Source organism: Mus musculus, chromosome Y (assembly GCF_000001635.26).
Source record: "Mus musculus strain C57BL/6J chromosome Y, GRCm38.p6 C57BL/6J".
Classification (NCBI taxonomy): domain Eukaryota; kingdom Metazoa; phylum Chordata; class Mammalia; order Rodentia; family Muridae; genus Mus; species Mus musculus.
Window position 1 is genome coordinate 2,065,761 of NC_000087.7, and position 20,657 is coordinate 2,086,417.

Consider the following 20,657-nt stretch of genomic DNA (forward strand, 5'->3'; position numbering starts at 1 on the left):
GTGAATAGATAAGTAGCATATATACATATGATTTTACCCTTTCTAAAGAAATAGTGCCTTTTAAACACTTTGCAACACAGGAAAAGATTACTATAGAGTCACATAATATAGAATCACATAGAAGGCAGATCTTGTTGACAAGTACACATTATACAAAGTGAAAGGTCTGCCCAGGAATTCCCTTCTTGACTTGTACATTTAAATCCAGAGGGCCAACTGGATACTCATATTTACTATTTTTTTGTCTTTATGCTCACATTATGTTTCTGTTTGATTTGTGGGGGACAGCTCTTTTTGAGATAGTCCTACCTAACTCATGCTGGCCTCAAACTCACTATGAAGCTATGGACAGTCAAAGGCCTTGATCCTCCTGCATCCAACTCCCAAATGCTGGGATTACAGACTTACACTACCATTACTATTAAATGATTTGCTATGACTGGTATAAAGAGGGGAGGATTTGACTTTAGAATTTAGGGTTTTTTTTCTAATTGTAGTCATAGTTTATATTGTATAGAGTCATTAGGTGAAAGGGAAAGAGAATCTGGTCTGTCAGATTTCTACTCATTAGTATATCAGTTAATGCATTTAAATATCTACTGAAAATGTCATGGCATAAAGAACAGTGGTTTAAGATCTTGACTAGAGAGGTTTCTGATGTTTAAAATAGTCAATAAATAGGAGTAGATTCATGAGTTTAACATAAATAAGCATGTTTTCTCTAATTTGCAAATGTTATACATAATAATACAAAACATATATTTTAAGTTCTTAGAATTGTTTTCCTAAAAACATATATATTCATGACCAAATGAACGAGAATTACTCATAACAAATATTTAAGATTATAAAAAACCTAAATTTATGTTGAAAGAAAATGAATCTTGTTCTGTTGAATTATTATAGTCTGTTATTTTTGTCAGTATTTCTGAGGTTTTTAGAGAACTAAAGACAAAATATTCTTTTTAATATAATTTAATATAATTTAATATAATTTCCAAGTAAGATAGGATACTGAGAATAGGCTGGTAAGCCCAACACCCACACTACAAAAGGTTCAATCTTTGGGTCTGTAAATAACTACAATGGTTTCTGCCATGCTGTGAAAGGTGCTATGGGAGCAAGTGGTATAAGAATGGGCACTAGGAGTGCCCATGAAACCGACTAAATTTGCTGGAAGGACAGAAACTACTGAATATCCATCAGTCTTCTTTATCTCGGGAACCACAAGAAGCTCCTTAAAAGTTATGTGAATGAAGTTATACTAGGAATCTCAAGATGATAAGGCTTATTATTTTTGAGACAGTCACACACCACAGCTCAGTCTGATCTGGACATTTGTCTTTCAGACTGACTTTGAAATTGTGACAATTTTCCTGCTTCACTCAGCCTTCTAAGTGCTAGAAAGTTATCTTTTGGGAAGAAAAGATACTGTGTCTGTCCTAAAGTACAGTGGTTTGCTGCTCTAGAAGGGGAAAATGGAAGAATGGTAAATGACAAACTAGACCATTATAGAAAACTGAAAAGGTCTATGGAAAAAGAATCTAAAAGAGGAATAAAATAGGCACCAAATTTTTGCCAAACCTGTTTTAGTCTCTGTGTATGTGTAAACAAAAGAATAAAGAGTTATTAGTGGTACTACAGGTTAATTTACCAGTGTCTAAACTACTGAGGTAACTGGCTTCCCCCTCCTGAGCAAGAGTTAAACACCAGTGTTTCCTCAGGGAGGGGGAGGAGCTTTCATCCTTCTCAACTGTTTATTATACCTCAGGGAGGGCTCAGGCCTCAGGCTCCCTCCATGAGGAGATAGTGATAGACTAATCTTGTACAGTTCTTGTATCACAACCACAAAGAGTTGAAAATGGCAAAACTATCTTACTTGAATTGGGTTTATTAGTAAGACAGTCAAAAGTCACATTTGGTGATTTTATTAAAACAAACCTTAAAACTCGTTGCCTTTCTGAGAAAATGACCATTTTGAACTGGTTTTCTTTTTGTGAAAATGACAGTTTTGGGGTAGTAATCTGCTCTTATCATAAAGTGCAAAAACATAATTTATATTGCTTTTCTATGACATGAATTTAAAATTCATGTTGTCTTTCATGGTAAAACTTGTGTAAGATTTCCAAAGGATCCTTGGAAAGAAAACATTTGTTCTTTCAACTTGTAAGAGGCAATGTTAGAGAAATTAACTTTGCTACATCAGTATTAATGAGTCACAGGGAGAAAGTCAAAGAGAAAGTGTTGCTCAGCCTTATCTTCATTAATCTTAGTAGAGGAAACCATGCTAAGTTAAGTATGGTTATGATTTTTGTGTGCAGGTTCTCCATCTAGAATTCAACCACCTGCAGACTGAAAATGTTAGAAAACTGTTTGTACTGAGGAATTATAATTCTTTTTCATCCTTCCCTAAACAATCAAGAAGAAAAGCTATTTACATTCCATTTACATTGTGCTGTTTATAAGTGACCTGTAGCTAGCATGAATTGTAGGGAAGATCCATGTGCAGTGGTACATGCCTGTAGTCCCAGATGCTTAGAAAGCTGACATAGGAGAATCACTAAGCTCCCAAATATGAGGTCAGCCTAGGCCATATAGCAAATTCCTGTTCAAATGAGATATTAAGATAAAATATAGGAAAAATGGGTGTATATTATAGGTAAATATAACACTACTCTATGTATTGGACTGAACATGAATCATATCTTTATATCTACCAGGGCCAATACTGGATACTTGGGAACAGATTATGGATTCCCTACCTTTAATTATCAGGGTCCTGTTGGTGCCTTCCCTTGTGATATTAGGTAATAAAATTATGGTGTTGCCAGTTGTTATTTCAGTAAATTAAAAAAAAAAGACTTCAAATCTCTTTTAAATTTTTGTTACGTATCATATAACAGTAATTTTTGAATAAGGATGCATATTACACTATTCTATGTAGATTTATTAGGACATACACACCTATAAATTATTGCATATGTCTTTGAAATTTGTCATTATTAGAGCTATTTTGGCCAAACTAATCTTTTTATATTAGTTTGTTATCTTATTTTGCATATCAATTTTTTATTCCTACTTCCAGTAGTATATTCAGATGTATTACATCTATTATTCACTCTCACCTGATTGTTCACTTGTGAAAATTATTAGAAGTCACCAGTGAATTACAAGGACTTAGGTTTCAGTCTTCTCTATTTTTCTTTAATCTATAATGAACCAACATGTGTTTCAGAATCCAGTAAAAATGAACTTCAGTGACTTTAGAGAATAGGATCTCAAGCACAGGCTTCTCATGTCATAATGTAAGTGCTTTCCAGACCATGTAAGTTGCCATTTTAAGAACAGGGCCTGGAGAGATGACTCTGAGGTTAAGACCACATTTAGAGGATCAGGCTCATTTCCCAACACCCACACAGCAGCTTACAACCAGTTATTAACTCCAATCCCAGAGGACATGACACTCCTTTCTCTCCTGCAGGAGTAATATACATATGTGGTACACAGACATACATGTAGTCAAAACACTCATATACATAAAACACATTTTTGTAAATTGCAGAATACTTTAATACTGGAAAGTTAGCATGATATTTAACAGACAAGATTTTGGTTAACAAAGCCTAACTCAAGTTCTAGTATCCTAACCTATATGGCCTACCCCAATTAAGATATAAGTGTTCTTTTGTTGTTGTTGTTCTTTTGTTTTCTTTTTGTTTGTCTGTTTTTGTTTTGTTTTCTTTTGTTTTGTTTTTCGAAACAGGGTTTCTCTGTATAGCCATGGCTGTCCTGGAACTCACTTTGTAGACTAGGCTGGTATCAAACTCAGAAATCAGCCTGCCTCTGCCTCCCAAGTGCTGGGATTAAAGTCGTTTGCCACCACTGCCCTGCAGTTGTTCTTGAAAGGGAGTTCTTGAGTACTTTCTTATGCCACCTCTAAGACAAAAGAGGGTGGTGGTCATAGCTGGTAGTCCCAGTTCCCAACAGTCACGTGAGCATCAGGCAGAGCTAACTGCTCTTTAGAAAGTAGCCTGATCATGTGCAGACAGGGAAGGTAAAAGATGACATTGTTCTCTTTTGGGTGGTCATTCTATGATTCACTTCAATCTAGACCCCCTTACCCATATACTGCGGGGTTTGTCAGATTGGTAAGACCAGGTGCCTGGTTGTGTTTTATCATTTCCATATCTATGTTTCTATTTCTCAATTAATTCTGTTTCCCTTTTAATATGAAGGCCAAGAGGAACAAGGCCTACTAGTAGTTACCTGGCCAGGGGTAATGGAGGACTCTCCTGGATTCCCTACTAGAAGCAGGAAAACTTGCTAGTTCTCATCTGGATCCGGATCTAGATGTGGGTTTATGGGCCTCTCATGAGCATGTGAGACAGCCTTTTGATTTTTGGTTTTGTTTTTCTGGGAAGTCCTTCTCTGTTTGTGTGTATTCTGTTTGTGCTTTTTGTTCTCTTGTACAAATTATTATTATTATTTTAATTCCTAGGATAGAAGAGGCATAAAGCCCTACACTGGACCTGATGCTGAACCATCAGAGTCCAGAAGACTCGGTTTTGGTTGGTTGTCCCTACAAACTAACCATCTTTTGGAGAAATGAATGTCCCACCTATGGTCTGAGGAGGGGAATTTCCATCTCCCCATCATTTTCTGGTTGAAGACATGGGGCCACCTGGACGAAGTGCCATAAAACACCATGTGGCAATACCTGTTAGAGAAACCCTATATTTGGATGAGACCTTTTTTTCTTACAGGCCTTACTATCTCACACCCTTCTTCCTCTAAAGGAGGGACAGTCTTGGCCCTTGTCCAAGAAGCACAGGCAGAGGAAAGAACAGCCCCCTGACTCCTCTGACTCCAATTGGAATCCATCTCACATACTGGCCCATATTCCCCAGAGGGTCGATTCTACTAAGTAAGGCCTTATGCTTCTCACCTTATCCCAGGTGCTCAGGGGAGACAGATCATGACATATATGTTATTTTTCAGGAAGTTGCAGAACCCCCGCCCCATGTTTAGATAGACCATCAGCTCTCACAGGTCTTCTAGATTCAATCATGGTGACTTGAGATGCCAATTTTTTAAGTTCAGACTCCATTTTTGAGAACCTGACCTAAGTTTGAACTAAGGTAAACTAACAGGCTGATACATAGCATTGGTTTCCAAGTTGCCTCCCAACAAAACCTGAGCCTAGCTCCAGTCTGTAGGATAATCTCCACCAAGACCAGAGTTTCCAGGTTACACCCTCAAGATGACCAGCATCTCCAGGTTATTTCCCTCAAAAAAAAAACAAAACAAAAACAAAAACAAAACAAAAAAAAAAAACTGCAGCCCATGTTACAGGCCCACACCTTGACCAATGACCACCAATGCAGAGAAGAGCAGAAATTAAGCTTATGATATAACTCCCAGCACCAGCAGTAGATTTCCAGTTAGACCCTTGCACACGTTTTCCCAGCTTGCTGCTCTCCTACTACCAAAACTGTCCCGTGTGACAGTGATTCGTTAAGGGGGCCCGAGCTATCTCAAATACAATAAAGACACCGCTGTGAGTTACATCAGATTGGCAAGTGTGTATGTTTGGGGGGTGGATCACTAATATTTCCATAGCACAACAGTTTCCTGTCTTGCTATGGGAATTAGAGTTAAGTAATTGGATGAATCCCAGAAGAGACTTTGAACTTTGGACTTTTAACATTGTGGAGACGGCTATAGACTATGAGGACTTTGGAAGTTGAACTAAATGTACTTTTTTAAATTATGCTATGACTAGATATGCCCCCTCCATAGACTCAGGTGTTTGAATAAGCCTATGGGGGCCAGGGAGTTGAATGTGATGGTTTGTATATGCATAGCCCAGGAAGTGGCACTATTAGGAGGTGTAGCCTTGTTGGAGTAGGTGTGTCACTGTGGGTGTGGCCTTAAGACCCTCACCCTAGCTGCCTGGAAGCCAGTATTCTGCTACCAGCCTTTAGATGAAGCTCTTCCTGTAGAATGCCTGCCTGCATATTGCCATGTTCCTGCCTTGATTGTAGTGGACTAAACCTCTGTGCCAGCCCCTATTAAATATTGTCCTTTATAAGACCTTCCTGTATCATAGTGTCTGTTCACAACAGTAAAACCCTAACTAAGACAGATGTGAACCATAAAATTAGCTTTTGTTAAAATGAAGAAATGAAAGGCAGAGAAGAGGGCATGTTCAGTTGAACTAGCATGAAGGTCCCATACCAGTCCAGTGGTATGCTTAGGTACCAGGTTCTACTGTTTGTAGCATCCTCATATGTCAGTGTAGGAGTCAGTAAGGGAAGCAATGTGGATAGGATTTAGGTCTGGGAACAGAGTTCTGGCTGCAGAATCCACCAGGATCTGCCACTGGAAGATTTATAACATGGAATAGTTGATGAATTTAGGATGATAGATTTCACATAATGTCTTACACACACACACAAACACACACACACACACACACACACACACACACACACACACACACACACACACACACAGAGGCTCTTTGGTTGTTTTTTGACATATAGCACAGAGAGACAAGAGGGCATATGGTGAGACGCTGGACAGGGAGGAGAAAAAGAAAGATAAACAGGGTAAGGGGAGGATATAGCAAAGGACTTCCTAAGTTTCTACTTCCCACACCCCCACCCTGACCCTGCCTTCATTATACCCTCCTTCCGTAATTGTACAACCTTATCTCCTGTTGCTTTTGTTTTCTTCCTAAAATGAATGGACCAACACTCCACTTTCTTTGAAGTTTAAGCATTTCCTACATAATGTACTAATTCAGGTATGCAGATTTACTTGAAGCAATCTTGATAATGGGAGACCCCAGAACACAGAATTTCTGCAGAATAAAACTCTCTTTGTGTTTACATACTATTTGAGTCTGGGGTATCATTTTCTTCAAATCATGAACGCTTACAAATGGTCTGAAGAACAGGTACATTACACTATTTTGTTTGGTTGTTTTGTTGGTTTTTTTTTGAGACAGGGTTTCTCTGTGTAGCCCTGGCTGTCCTGGAACTCACTCTGTAGACCAGGCTGGCCTCAAATTCAGATATACCCCTGCCTCTGCCTCGTGCATGCTTGTGTGCCTGTGTGCTTGCATGTGTCCGTGCATGCGTGCATGCGTGCATGCATGTGTGTGTGTGTGTGTGTGTGTGTGTGTATGTGTGTGTATGTTTGTGTATGTTTGTGTTTGTGTTTGTGTTTCAGACCTTCTCCATAATGCAGCCAAGGCTAGGTTGGTTACAGGGTAAACCTTCTGCCTCAGCTTCCAGGATGGTAGGACTATAAGCATGCCGTACTGAGGGAGGCTTAACTCTTAATCTTCTTCGTTTTTCTTTTTCCCCAGCCAGGATAATCCAGGGATTATCATCTGCTTGGAGGACACCCAGCATGGACTTGAAAGTGGTGACTTTCACAGAAAGTGTGCGTCCCCGACTCACCAGCAAAACAGATGTCACAACAGGATCCTTCTGTACATGTTTATTGGGAGAGCTTGATTGCAGAGGTGAAAAGACCCTGAGCCCCAGAACTGGCGCTGCTTATGTAGGCCTAGGAGAGGCGTGTCTCACATCCAATTGGTTATGCTTTCAGTACCTCATTTACATGTCCACACCCAATTGGTCTATGCATTAAGTACCTCATTTACATACCTTAGGCCGGGCAAAAAACTCTACTTCACATGTACACATTGGTTGTTTACCCAAACACATGGGTTGTGGCCAGCGGTCACCAGCGCCACCTTGTAATGGTGTATGTGGCTTCCCACATCTCCCCATTTTAATTTTAACAAAATGATGCTGGACTAGGCCTGTGCAATTATGTCAATCCGCTGCCGAGGCTCCTGTTTTAGGTCATTCCTCTAGTGTCACAGCCTTACCCGTCATAGGGTAACCCTATCTTAAGTTGGTCTGTGCATGAGGAAAGTTGCCTGTCTTTGGATACTGCGACGCTGTATGACAGTAACTGCTAAATGACCTAGGGCAAACTCTACAAAAGAGGCCAGCCAAGTTTTAAGAGGATGAATTAGCGGGGAAATCATGATCACCCTATCGCGTGCAATGAGGAAACCTCAGCGATATGCAAGGGCTGATCAATGATCGTTGAATCTCTCTCATCCCAGTGCAATGGATCCATGAATTTGTGGAGTGCAAGAGCAGAGGACTCAGATTCCGACTAATTCTTGAGCATAGATAATCAAACTTCAGGGGAGGTGCAGTTTTCAATGGCTAAAAGTGCCTGAGTTATAATCACCTTGTCACTTTTTTGTTGGGTTCTGAATTTGCAAACCAACCAAAGCATGAACACCAGTCCACAGCATATGGCAGCACCAAACAAAATCACTCCCACCCATTCCTTAAAGTAAGAAAATGCAGAGGTAAGCCAAGAGGTAAAGTCTCCAAGTGTCAATGGTTCCACTCTGGTTCCATTAAGGTTCAGGATCTGTATCTGAAGTTTCATCTGCAACCTTTCCAGTTCCTGTGACCAGTTCCTCTTCAGATAATTCGATAAATCTGTACTTTTAATAAAAGAACTATTAATATACCTAATGGGAATAATGCACACATGTGGCGTTGATGCCACACAACTCATTTGTATGACATCCATCATCTGTTCCATGTTATGTTGTAAAACATCATCTCTTTGATTCACCTACATTAACCCTGAGGAGATGTGAGAATCCATCCTTTGCAGGGTAAGGAATGCCTCAGACGTTTTTCTCTGCTACCTGATTTATGTTGTCAGCAGTATTAACTGGATTGGCCATAGCAATTCCTGTGGTAATTGCTGATGCCGCGGACACCACAATGGCAGTAACAATGGCAACTGTGATTCCAAAATCTCTCTTTTGTCGAACAAGACTCAAGATAGGGAACTTCTCTGGATCTGCCTCAACAGGCACAGGGACAAAGGTTGGTAGATGTACCACTAAGGTTAAGAAAGTGGTTCCATTACACCATTGCATCAAAAAACAAGTGACATTTGTACAATCTAATCATTCTGTATTATTTTGAAATTCAGCCAATATAAAGAAAAATGGAGGATTAACACAAACTTCTAATGGAGGAGTAGTCATATTTCTGATAACTCTATTAGATGTCACATTATCTAAATGAGCAGAGGTGTTGGAAAGTGTGGCAGAAATATTCAATATCTCATGAAAGTTTCCAGTCAGCAATGCAAAGACTGACAAACTAGTAGTAGCACCTGCCTCATTACTTAAAATCCATTGGTAATAGACCAAATATTTTCTTTTCCTGTAGCATCTCCTTTATCATTCATTACAGCAAAATCTAATGGAGGTGACAAAACAAAACCCTTTGCTATTTCTTTCCGAGGAAAAATTTTTGATTGACAAGGTGAAAAAACTATAGGAAATGAGAGGTCTGGATGACACCAAGGCATGCTGCATATAGCAGTAGTATTGCCAACAGGCCATCGTGATCTTTTGGGAATAGTCACATTTCCCTTTATCAAAATAGTCGTGATGTTTATAGGTGAAGTTACATTATTTCCAACATCACCTGAGCCTGATTGTGCTCCTTGAGCAATCTGAATTAAAGCATTAAACAACACTCCAGAGCTTACTTTATTTTGGCTAATGGGATCTGCCCAATTAGAGATAATCTTTTTCTTTAAAAACATACAGGGTGTGAAAGGTTCATCCACATTATGCACAAAGCAGAGTGTATAATTTAAATGAAAACTCGTAATATCATACACCCGTGGCTCTTGAGGAGTTTGTCGTGCACAAGTCGCATCCAAAAAAACATTCAGTTGCAAAAAACAAAGGCAAGGTAGAAGAATTGGAATGTACTGGTAAAGGTACTGGCCATGATCTTACTATGGCCCACAAAGGTATACTTATCCCTGTCTCAATCATCAGTAGTAAGAATAACAGCATCATCTTGGGATTCATCTCGATCTTTCATGGTCCTTGTCAGTCACTTTGGAACCCAAAATGGATTATCTTCATGCTGCGCAAAAACACAAATAGCTCCCTGGGATCTGATTAATATGGGATCTGGGCCATACCATTTATTATCAAGAACATTTTTCCACTTGACCATTTCATTGGGTGGCTGAGGTCATTGCCCATGCCTTTTGGCTGGTGATCTTCCAGCATCATCCAATTTTAAGAAATTAAGAGTAAATATCGTAAGGGATAGAGCCATCTTTGGCGTCATAGCCTCTCTTCCCCCCTTTTGTTTTTGCAAGTATTGTTTCAAAGTACAATGGGCTCTTTCAATGATGCCTTGGCCCTGTGGATTATAGGGCAACCCAGTAATATGTTTCACTTGCATTTGTTTGCAAAATTGACTAAATTTAGAAGAAGTATATGCAGGATCATTATCTGTCTTTAGCAGCAGGGGCTTGCCCCATGCAGCCCAAGCCTCGAAGCAGTGGAATATGACATGAACTGCCTTTTCCCCTGTCAAGGGAGAGGCACGTAGGACACCAGAACTGGTATCAATGGACACATGTACATATTGTAATTTACCAAAAGCTGGGATATGTGTGATGTCCATCTGCCAAACATCTAGGGGTCGCAATCCGTGAGGATTAACACCCACAGAAGGTGCGTTAATAAATTCTACACATTTACCACACTGTAGGACAATATCTCAAGCTTCTGTTCGTGTGAGCTTAAACTTTTGTCACAATGTAGAAGCAGGGACATGGTAAAGTTGATGAAAATTCTTAGCATTTTCTATAGAACTTTGTGATTGGAAAACCATATCTCTGGTGGCTGAATCAGCAATTGCATTTCCCTTAACCATAAGTCCAGGTAATCAACTCAGAATGAAAAGCCAGTAGCTATCAACAAGGCGGAGGTGCCACTGCTAGCCCTATGGCCACAGCACCCTCACCGCAATTCTCAAGTGAGATTTAATACCTCATGAGTCAGGACTATTCCTATCAGGACATTCAGAAAGCTTTGGCCATTGCCCACAGCAACATTGAGATAGATAAAAATATCCTCCGGGAATTTGTTTCTATTTCTTTTCCTGCCCAGGTAGCCATCTAGCACATCTCTTGTTTGATAGACTAAGTGGGAAGGAAAGTACTGTTCTGTGGTTAATTGATTCTCTGACCTAACACTGGCCACTCCAAAGTGCTGTTTCTATAGGAGTGTTGAATTTGCTTTTGTTTTTTAAAGAAGTTTTAATTCTCCTAGTTACCTAATGACCGGTTTGAGATAGAGGCCTTCATATACATTCTCTATTCCCTCCAGGACATAGCCTGTAGGAGTCGGTTGCCTTGATGCCAGGTGTAGGTACTTGACTCCCAGCCACAGTGCAGCTAACTTATCAGTTTCTGCTGTGCAGAATGAGACTGCTTTTTATACAAGTTAAAGAATGGACAGCCTGCAGATAAAGTTTTAACTAATTATATTTTCCAACACGAACCACAGAACAACAATCATTCAAACATCCAAACAAAAACAAACATGAATTGACAGACATATGGACAATTTGGTGCACCAAAAATGGACAATAGACAGACAGGGAATAGAACTTGATGTCTCAAAGGGACACAGATATCCTAACCGGAGCTAAAAATATCTCCATAAGAGCCAGAGAGGAAGCAGGACGTCTCCCGTTTTCCTTCTGTCCCTAGGAGGGCTCTGAAATAGCTTATTTTCATTTTTTCTCTTTTTTGCTAAAAGATCCCAAACAGGGGATAACTGCTTTTCTGAAACTTATTTTCTCTCTCTCTCATGTTCAGACTCTAATTCTTTATCTCCTTCTTCTGCGAATTCTGCCAGAGAAGGGAGGGGAGGCACAGTGGCTGCTTTAGATAGTTATTCCTCTTTCCCTGAGAGCTATCTTTAAGCCTTTGATGAAGGCTGCCTCTTTAGTCAAAGTCCTTGAGAGGAGGGTAAATTGACTTAATTTTTTGATCTTCATTCTTTATTTTATCTTTTGAATCTCTATGTTTTGGTTTCTTTTCCTTTTCTCTTTTTATATCTCTTCCTTTACTTATTTTTCTGCGTGCACCTTCTTTTTCATTTCTCTCTGTTTCTGACATGCTTCCTGCTGCTCCTGCAAAAGTCGCTGCCCTTCCTTAACAGCTGGTTCATATTTCTTGTCCTGGATAGACTGGCCAGTATCAAGACAAGAAAGAAAACAAGCAACACAACTCCAGCGACAATTACCTGATCTATTCCGATAGAAAGCATACCTCTCAGAGACTTATATTAATTTCTTTTTACTTACCGGTACCACCGTTCCCCAGCTGAAGAGTACTGAATCCACAAATTCGAATCCTTCTCAACAGTCTGTATTGTGGGAACATTTCATTGATCACTCCTTCCCCATGATGCAGTTCTCAATCCTCCCTGTAACAGGGGGTCTTCCCTCGTGCCTGAAGATGTTTCTTTTCCCAGGTTTCAGCACCACTTGTGCGCACCCGACTCTGCAGCAAAACAGATGCCACAACAGGATCCTTCTGTACATGTTTATTGGGAGAGCTTGATTGCAGAGGTGAAAAGACCCGAGCCTCAGAACTGGCGCTGCTTCTGTAGGCCTAGGAGAGGCGTGTTTCACACCCAATTGGTTATGCTTTCAGTACCTCATTTACATGTCCACACCCAATTGATCTATGCATTCAGTACCTCATTTACATGCCTCATTTACATATCTACACCAGATTGGTCACGCATTCAGTACCTCATTTACATACCTTAGGGCAGGCAGTGACTCGGCAAAAAACTCTACTGTACATGCGCACATTGGTTGTTTACCCAAACTTATGGGTGGTGGCCAGCAGTAGCCAGTGCCAACTTTTAATGGTGTATGTGGCTTCCCACACAGAAGTTCTGGGCATGAGTAAATTCAATGACATTGGTCCCATAGAGATCAAAGTTCTGGGTATGGGAAGTCTGGGGAAGGAGGGTGAGAAGTGGTAGCACAGAATAAAGGGAAGGTTGGCTCTGTGATATGGGCTGCCTAGGAAGCCAAGAGTTCACTCTGGAACTTTTCACAGCAAATTGGGCTGGTCTCCAGCTCATCTTAGTCCTCTTGCCTGAATGCTGGGATTAAAGCCAAGATGCCTTGATAGAACAGGGCCTTACTTGTGTCTCCCACCTCCAGTGCCCCATTCCTTTCTGTGACGCTGGACTGATTCTCGACTATTGTCTGGCACACTACTTATTCCTTGGTTCATTTGACATGCCTCCACCCAGTACCCCCGTTTTTTGTTTTATTTTAGACAATTATATTTTCTCTTTTACGCTCTAAAAGGATGGAGTGACTAGGTCCTTTTAGTGTGTGTGATTGGTAAGCTGGTTTCTGGTAGACTAATGGCTGGAAAGACGGCTCAGTTTGTAAGAACCCTTGCTCTGTAAGCTTTATGGCTGAGTAAGAACCTTTGCTCTGAAAGCTTTATGACTGAGTTTAAATTTAGAATAACCATTCAAAATGTTGTTATGCAGTCAGGAAGACAGCACATGGAGGTAACCACTACACTGGGGGTTGGAGGAAGCAGATAAAGATGGATCCTGATGGGGGCTCACCTCAGTCGTACAAACTGCCTCATTGAGACAATGTATGAAGACAGTGTGGCAGTGATGGAAGAGTTTAGGAGGGGAGTCTACAGTACTTTAAAACACAGCAATTTGTGTGTGCAGTAGGCCAAAACCAGTGAGTCCCAGCAAAGGTGTGAGATAACAAAGCTTCTGTAGAGATGATATCCCTTAAATTAAGACACCTGCAGAAAACTAAAGTGAGATGTGTGAGATCAGCCACAGTCAAAGTAGCATGATGTTTCATAATCTGTTTGATAGAAGTGAGGTACTCATGAGTCTTACATATTTGATACTGGTTTCAGTTCTCTTAGCATGCCGAACTTTACTCCTAAAATATTTATCTAGATAACCCTGGTATCAACTCCTTTTTATTGTCCAGACTTGAATGAGTGTGATGCTGAGTACTCAAGGTGATACCTGTTTGCTACGAAGTCTTTCTGCATGCATGAACTGAAACTGATCAGTGATGAGAGGGGACCAAAGACTCCTTTTTTTTTTAATGTTTTGTAGCCCCTCTATAGAACCTTGAGCTCTGTCAATACAACCTGTTTGAAAGAAAGTTGTCATTGTGGATGATGGCATGCACCTGCAATCCTGGCACTCAGAAGGTAGATGCAGGAAGATTGGAAGTTCAAGCCCAGCCTTAGTTATGGAGCAAGAGGCCAGCCTGGGCTATGTGAATCCCCGTCTCCAAGTCAACAAGCTCATGAAAAAGAATTGCTTTTGTTTTCAACATGTACAGACTTTTTCTTCTCTATAGTCACTAAATATTAGTAACATATGAACATTAATATAGCAAGTCAGTTGGTTAACTTCTTGCTGTGCTCTCACAAGTTCTTGAGTTTGATCCCCAGAACCTCTGTAAGAAAAGTTAGGTCCTATGGCTTGTATCTTTACAGAGCTTGTTCGTAATGCTTGGGAGATAGAGACAAGTAGATTTCTTTTTGTCTTGTGTATTTATTTTTTTTTGTGTGTGTGTGTCTATGTTTTGAGATATGTCTGAGAGCTGCAGACATTTGTGAGCAAATTAACCAAGTTCCTACTTTCTGAGAGAGCAAGAAGCACTCATTCTCAGCCACTGAACAAGACCTGGGACTAAGGAGACATCAGTTCCCTTCCCCATTTTGTTTTTCTGCATTGAAACAGAAACCAGATGTGGTCTCACCTTCCTACCACTCAGAGTCTGAATATGAATGAGTGAGACTGTGGCCCTTTTGTTTGTTGTGGGTAGCCCTTGGCTAGTTTTGAACTCTGAATCCTCCTGAGTTGATTTCTGAAGGGCTGGGATGAGTGTTGTGTACTGTATGCCTGTGCTTTTGATGGATATGCTTTGGTTTGTTTGTTTTTCCTTTGTTTGTTTGTTTGTTTGTATGGTTTTTGGTTGGTTGCTTTCTTGCTTGTCCCTATCTGAGTAGACCTTGCAATTGAAAGAAAGCTGAAGTTTCTTAGGGTTGGACTGTGAGGTTTTTGTACTTGATCTTGGGAGGGTGGCAAAGACACAGATTGGACTGGCAGTCTTCTCCATCTTTTTCATTTTCCAGGTCCCTTTAGTATCTGTGATACCTCCAGCTTCTCTGAGTACATCCATAGAGGCATTGTCAGTCAAGTTTTCAGTACCTCAGAAGATCAGTTTTGTGAGTAGGTGGTGAGGGCCTGTGAGTAGAAGGACTCCTGCTTTTGAGATTTATAAGTTGTTTCATATCTGGTCTTGTGATGCTCCATTATCCACAGAAACCCCTAGTTGCCTTGCTGGCAGAGCCAGAGTTTGTGGTCACAGATTTTGCTAAGTGCTGTCATCCTGCTCAGCTCCACATTGGCTTCCAGGCCCTGCATCAGTTCTGTACTCAGCACAGCAGGCCTCCTTGGCCCCATAATGAGGTAAATGAGTGGGAAGCCAGCCAGGAACCTTTGATTTGTCTGTTTCCTATACCTGTTCTTACTCCAGTAGGGCCTGATAAGCTCTATCCAGGTTCCTTTTGTCCGAAAACCAGGAGGATGCTGCAGAATTGGTGACCTTAGCACAAGCTGTGAATGATCAAGCTTTGCCAGCAGTTCAGCAGCATTGCCTGGACATAGAGCTTATCCAGAAGTTGGCCTGTGTGGCAGCTGGGGATCTGGCACCCATGAATGCCTTCTTTGGTGGATTGGCTGCCCAGGAGGTCATGAAGGTGAGCCCTAGTGGGAAAGGGTGTGGCTGGTGTGTGCTTCTGATGCCATCACTGTCTTTTAGTCCAGTTAGGCTACTGCTACTGACAACCTTCTTTCCCCAGGCTTGTTCTGGAAAGTTTATGCCCATTAGGCAGTGGCTGTACTTTGATGCCCTTGAATGTCTCTCGGAGCACAGAGTAGCCTTCATGGAAGATAAGTGCCTGACAGTCAGTGCATGAGAACTGTGGGAAACTTTGGGAATGTCTTGAGGAAAGTGGTGCTCTAACCTGTCTGTACTCATTTACATAAATTCAGTACAAGAACCATTAGGAAGCACAAGTGGCTGCATTTAGATCAGACCTACAAGAGAAGCTTGGCAAGCAGAAATACTTCCTGGTGATTGACACTAATGGCCTCTGTTCACCCTTTCTGAAAGGATCTCTCTTTCTCTGATTCCTTTGGAGAGGGGTCTTTTAGTTTTTCATGTCCTGATCAAATCACCTATTCTGTTTTGTGGTGGGTGGAGGAAAGACTTCAGGTATCTCTTTTTCTTTCGCCCCTCTCAGTCACCCATAGGAATGTGCATCCCTGTGAACTAAATGTTTGTTACTACACAGTCTTGTGTTCAGTTGGTGTTTTCTTTTGGGAGTAAGGAGTGGTGGGTTAGCGTATGCCATCCCTATTCACTCAGATCAGATGGTTTACCAACTTCTAGGTAAGTGCAGGTGCCATTGGCTGTGAGCTGCTCAAGGACTTTGTCATGATTGACCTTGACTGTGGGGAGGATGAAGAAATCAGTTACAGACATGGACACCATTGAGAAGTAAAACCTGAACAGTTTCTCTTCTGTCCCTGGGTCGTCACAGTGCGTAGGATGGCATGTCTTTTTCTCTATCTATTTGATTCTAACTTAATTGGCTTAGATGTTTCTCACCTCCCCTCCCCTTCCATCTCCTCCCCTCCCCTCTTTATTTTTTTCCTTTAGTTCCCTACTGTTTTTCAGGCATTCAGGTGTGAGGTCAATAGACATTTTTACCTGTCACAATTTTTTCATTTGCCTGGTTTTCCCTCCCTACCTAAGCTTGGATGCTCAGGCATTGAACATGTGACATTGTGAGATGGGTAATAGAGTCATAGCTGGGCATTCACTACAGGTCAGTGTTACCTTGATTGTCTTGCTGAGAATTCATCTTTCCTTTGCTTTGTTTTTCATCAAGCACCCTAGACTATAGATTTAGAAAACATAAAGTAACAAAAGAAATGTTCCTGGCTTCCTCTAATGGGAAGATTGGAGCAAGTGAGATGCTTCCTGATTGCATTTTGGTGTCCTCCACCCGTAACCCTGAGTCTGTAAGACTCAATAATAACTTAAATGGTATTAAATAATATTTGTCCTTCCTCTCCCAGATTGCTCTCTCAGTGGAAAGGACAAATTTCTTCCACAATTTTAAGAAGCCAGTTCAGGGAAGCTGGGAAGCTGTTTTCTAGATAACTAGGATCTGGTTACCAAAAAAGAAAAAAAAAAAAAAAAGGGAAGAGAGCTGCACATAGTGCATATGGACTAGTACTACTAGTACACTAGGATCCCACTCATTCATACATGTACTACGCATTGTATATATGCTTGTGTGTTATACACCTGTACTTGTGTGTACACATACAGACAGACAGACACATACACTCAGCTGTTGTAAGAGAGTATGTAACCTAACACATATTTATAAAGATGTGAGTATGGTCTGAGTCCTCAGGGGTGTTATGTATTGGAAGTAATTTTGCTGGTAAATGCTTATGCTTATCTCATCTGTTCTTGACAGATGACAGTGTTAAGTGGACTAAAACTTTTAAATATTCTGCTTAAGATACTAACATGGAAAGGTGTGGCACTTATGACCTATACTCCCAAAGCTTCTTTGACCTCATTGGGCTACTGTTGCAGTAAGTGGCATATGGTTAATATTAGAATTTCAAGTGTGTAAGAGAAGTAAAGAGGAACAGAGAAGTAGCAATTGGAAAATGTCAGGAGGGTGCTTGTTTTCAGGGTTTATGAAGGCTTTCTCCTAGGGAAATGAACCTATCCATGGTGAAACAGTACCGGTATGTGGGTAGACAGTTGACCATGCAAAAGTAGTAGAAGCCTGAGGAAAAATATGACATTTGGGTGTGTGGTATTTAAAGAACCGAAGGTTCTGGTGGAGGAGGCCACAACCCATTTATATCACAAGCGAAAGTAGAACCAGAGGAAGTTTAGTCTTTCTCTGCAGATGCAGGAAATGGTCTCTCCCTTTGACCTGACAGTGCATAAACCATTGTACACTACAGAAGAACAGTGTGTGCATCTCAGCAAGAAATGTTTGTGACAATCCCAGATTTGAGTTGGCCCCAGTTTATATTTGCTGGTCATAATCCTTCAAACCGTCATTAGCTGGGGTGGTTATCAGCACACAGACTTAACACACACACAGCCGCCCTACATTCCCATGTGGAAACGTGCAATTCATATCTGAGCCTTACCTCCACAATGATCTGCTAGCAAATATGGCTGGGAAATTCAGGGAATAGTCATGGCATGATTGGTGTACCTAGTGGACATCACAACTGAGCATCTCAGAGTGTGAATACCTGCATATGTGTGTGTGTGTGTGTGTGTGTGTGTGTGTGTGTGCATGTGTGTGTATTTATAAAGTGTTTTGTTTTGTTTTATGTTTGAGTGCTTTGGATGTCATTAATTGAAAGTAGAGTAGCTTTGGGGCTATTCTGACCTCGTTTCTTGTTTCAGTACCCAAAATATTGTGTGGTGCCAAATTTCATTTATAATCCTTAAAAAAACATGATTTATTTATTTTATATATTTGAGTACACTGTCAATGTCTTCAGACACACTGGAAGAGGGCATTGGATACCACTATGGATGGTTGTGAGCTACCATGTGTTTGCTGGAACTTGAACTCTCAAGACCTCTGGCAGAACAGTCAGTGCTGTTAACTGCTGAGCCATCCCTTCAGCCCTTCCTTTATAATCCTTAAAGCAAAACAAGACAGAATTTTTATGAATAATAGAAATGTAGCTGTCATAAAAGAACATTCTAATGTACTTTATAATATCTGTTGTGGCAAGCCAGTTGGGATTGGCACAGTTAGAGCCTGGTTGACTTTGAGCCTAACCTTTTATGAGATAAATCGTGGGATACCTCTGTGGACTTTTGCTGCATCAGTGCCTGAGAAACAACTCTGTTTTTCATATAGCCCACCCAGAAATTAAAGGCTGCAGCAGTGGGTGACATAAATCCACACATCAGGGTATTCAGCCACCAGAATCGAGTAGGCCAGAGACAGAACACATCTATGATGATGACTTCTTCCAAAAGCTGGATGGTGTGGCCAATGCCCTAGACAATGTGGATGCTCATAAGTTTGGAGTTGAGTGATGAGGACAAGATCAGGGTAGAGTGTATGTATGAGGATCTTGTGTTCCCGTCTTGCCTTGGTTTTTTGAGATGGGGTTTCTCTGTTTAGCCTCGGCTGTCCTGGAAATCACTCTGTAGACCAAGCTGACCTGAATTCCTGTCTTATGTAAGCTTGCCTGCTACTCATCTGCCATTTCTTCCCATCTCCCTGAAGGATTATATGTGGACTGCCATTATGTTTACTATTTTAAGCCTCTGCTGGAATCAGGCATGATTCCACCAAGAGCAACGTGCAGGTGGTTGTTCCTTCTTGACAGAATCTTACAGCTCAAGCCAGGACCCACCTGAGAAATCCATCCCCATCTGCACACTGAAGAACTTCCCTAATACCATTGAGCACACCCTGCAGGTGATCAACTTTGGGAGGAATGGGAGGTGGAAGAGTTAGGTCATCAACCCTTTGCCAGTCTCATGCTACAGATGTCTAGTTTCTGATGTGTTCTGTGTCCAGAACACATCCCATGTCTTTATACCAATCCTATGTGTATCAGCCCACATGTATTATCTATGTATCAGACATGGTTTCTTTGGGGTCATCCATTTCTGGTTGACAGAACTCAAGATTGTACAAGTTCAAGCCAGGCAAAATCCCAACACAAAGAAGGGAAAGACCACACAAAGTTCCAGCTGTAACAAAGCTTAAAAAGGAAAACAAAACAAAACAAAACAAAACAAAACAAAACAAACAAAACAAAACATTGTCACAATGGGATGTTAATGGAATCTATCAACCACATTCCAGGGTAGGCTCCATGCCTAGAAGAAGGTGGCCAGGTGGAACTCAGGTTTTTTTCTTGTGCACTTCTGTTTTGGTATTACTTGTCTTGCTGGTGGTTTTTAATTTCTTTATTTCTTTTGGGTTTTACTTTTTATAGTGTTTTCTTGAGAGATGGCATGTGAGTTCAGTGACTGGGGAGTTTAGGAGGTTCTGGGAGGGGTTGGCAAATGGAAAAAAGCAATCTAATTTCGAAAGAGTTAAAGAGAACATCAATGTGTCTGAACAGTGAGAATGATCCATAAGCAATGCTTTTTGCTACACAAATCATCTATTGTTGTCTCTGCAGATTTTCTAAATTACCTGTAATAGTGAGTACATTTTTGGTGTGTTAAACTCTTACCCAAAGTGTTAAGTTAAACACCTGGTTTTTCAGTGTGGTTTCTGTCTGTGTTGTCAAGTACATACTCGTGTGTGTCCTCTAGCTGGACAAAATGAATGCTGCACTGGAAACTAAACCCAGAGCCTAGTTCTGCTTGTGTTCTTCCAGTCCAATGGGGCCCAGCAAGTTTGGGTAGGGGGTTGTTTGGTTTCTGTTTGCTCCTAGGCTCATACTGTCAGTATTTTGAGGCCATGCCAAGGAGGTGGAGATCAGGAAGGAATAGACTAGAGAGTTCCAACTGAATTACCTTATCCTGTTTCTTGTTCCAGTTTATAAAATGTCTCTGAGTCTGCACAGCAGGCAGAGAAGCGCAAAAGGTTTTAGAATG

The 20,657-nt window shown here is 40.9% G+C and overlaps 1 pseudogene; it reads left to right on the plus strand.

Moving 5' to 3' along the window:
* On the plus strand, positions 15,094-19,521 carry Gm18797 (predicted gene, 18797; annotated as a pseudogene).